Source organism: Mustela nivalis (genome assembly GCF_964662115.1).
Source record: "Mustela nivalis genome assembly, contig: HAP1_SCAFFOLD_1753, whole genome shotgun sequence".
Lineage (NCBI taxonomy): Eukaryota > Metazoa > Chordata > Mammalia > Carnivora > Mustelidae > Mustela > Mustela nivalis.
Genome location: NW_028134911.1, coordinates 66596 through 68983, shown reverse-complemented (window position 1 = coordinate 68983; position 2388 = coordinate 66596). Strand labels below are relative to the sequence as shown.

Here is a 2388-nt window from a genome sequence, read left to right as displayed (position 1 = left end):
GTGGAATTATGTGTTAAAACTTTAAATATTATAGACACATTTACTTAATTTCTAATACTGCTTATAATTAAAAAAGATGTTTTCCATGAACCACGCATTACAGCAAATATATTGTTTATACAGATTAAATTTTCATCAAAAGGGACGCCTGGGTGGCTCAGTTGGTTAAGCAGCTGCCTTTGGCTCAGGTCATGATCCCAGCATCCTGGGATCGAGTCCCGCATCTGGCTCCTTGCTCGGCCGGAGCCTGCTTCTCCCTCTACCTCTGCCTGCCATTCTGTCTGCCTGTGCTTGCTCTCTCGCCCACTCTCTCTGATAAAGAAATAAAATCTTAAAATAAATAAATAAATTTTCATCAAAAAATTATAAGTGTATTTTTTTGTAGGATCATGATAAGCATTTTGCAGATGAGAAAAGTGAAATTTAGAAAAGTATGTCTCTTCAAATCCCTCATACAATATCTGGCCTAGATAGAAGGATATACTATCACAATTGAGGAAGATAATTGAGATTACTTAAAATGATAAACTTTACTGTATAGGGTTTTTTACAAGTTTGCCACAGATTCACATTTTTTAAAATATATATCTATTTGTGTAAAGAGAATGCACTGAGAAGTAAAAAGATAGTGATATATCAGTGCTACCAACTAATGGCTATAATATCATCACCTTATTTATGAACAATGAAACAGTGTGTAATATTTAAATAAATTTAAATAAATTCCTATTTATTTTATATATTTATAAATTTAAATGAATTCCTATTTATTTATTATTAAAGAAATTCCTCTAACAAACAGTATGTTTTGAAGGTTGCTAGCAGGAAAGTGTTGTACGACATGGAAGTAATCAGAAAATGTGATCTAAAATTCTGCTTTCAAGGGCGCCTGGGTGGCTCAGTGGGTTAAAATTCTGCTTTCAAGAAGCTATAACAGTAAGTACTGAGCATTAGCTATTATATGCTATGGATGAATAACTGAAATCTACATTTGAAACTATTGGTACACTATATGTTACCTAATTGAATTTTAAAAAGTTAATAAAAAAAACCACTATTTTATAAAACAATATTCCCAACAGGCTCTTTTGCTTTAAAATCCTCACTTTGTTTCCTCTCCGAGAGAACACCAAATGGCGGATGACGCCGGTGCTGCGGGAGGGCCCGGAGGGCCCGGGGGCCCTGGAATGGGAGGCCGCGGCGGTTTCCGCGGTGGCTTCGGCAGCGGCATCCGGGGCCGGGCCGGGCCGGGGCCGTGGTCGGGGCCGGGGCCGAGGCCGCGGAGCTCGCGGGGGCAAGGCCGCGGACAAGGAGTGGATCCCCGTCACCAAGCTGGGCCGCCTGGTCAAAGACATGAAGATCAAGTCCCTGGAGGAGATCTATCTCTTCTCCCTGCCCATCAAGGAGTCTGAGATCATCGACTTCTTCCTGGGAGCCTCCCTCAAGGACGAGGTTTTGAAGATCATGCCTGTGCAGAAGCAGACGCGCGCGGGCCAGCGGACCAGGTTCAAGGCATTTGTCGCCATCGGAGATTACAATGGACACGTCGGTTTGGATGTCAAGTGTTCCAAGGAGGTAGCCACTGCCATCCGCGGAGCCATCATTCTGGCGAAGCTTTCCATTGTCCCTGTGCGGCGAGGCTACTGGGGGAACAAGATCGGCAAGCCCCACACTGTCCCGTGCAAGGTGACTGGCCGCTGTGGCTCTGTGCTGGTGCGTCTCATCCCCGCCCCCAGAGGCACTGGCATTGTCTCGGCCCCTGTGCCCAAGAAACTGCTGATGATGGCTGGTATTGACGACTGCTACACCTCGGCCAGGGGCTGCACTGCCACCCTAGGGAACTTTGCCAAGGCTACTTTCGATGCCATCTCCAAGACCTACAGCTATCTCACCCCTGATCTCTGGAAGGAGACTGTGTTCACCAAGTCTCCCTATCAGGAGTTCACGGACCATCTTGTGAAGACCCACACCAGAGTCTCTGTTCAGAGGACCCAGGCTCCAGCTGTGGCTACTACATAGTTTTATACAAGAAAAATAAACTGAACTAAAGCTTGAAAAAAAAATACTCACTTTGTAATGAGAGTCATTACTTTGGTCTAGCCAAATCTTATAGCACTGTTTATCCCTTCCCTGCTTTATCCCTTCCCAGTATCAATAAAGGCTCACTTGGGTTACCTAGAAGCCATGAGAAAGCTTGTAATAGATCTGGCTGGTTTTCACCAGCAATTTGACCACCATGTGCACAGGGAAGTCTATTGATAAAGGCTTTATTGCAATAAGTTGCAAATACATGGATGATTTTGAATTCTCTTTCTTGAGGTCTTGTTTCATGATAATAAATTTAGGGTGGCTTATTGGAATGGATGTTATTAACATATCTTCATAGTT

At 43.6% G+C, this 2388-nt stretch overlaps 1 pseudogene across 1 annotated transcript; it reads left to right on the top strand.

The window, feature by feature from the left end:
* Positions 1-1133: 1133 nt before the first annotated feature.
* Positions 1134-2063, top strand: LOC309858025 (small ribosomal subunit protein uS5 pseudogene; annotated as a pseudogene). Its single transcript has one exon. The product of its transcript is annotated as a small ribosomal subunit protein uS5 pseudogene (transcript).
* The last annotated feature ends 325 nt before the right edge of the window (positions 2064-2388 follow it).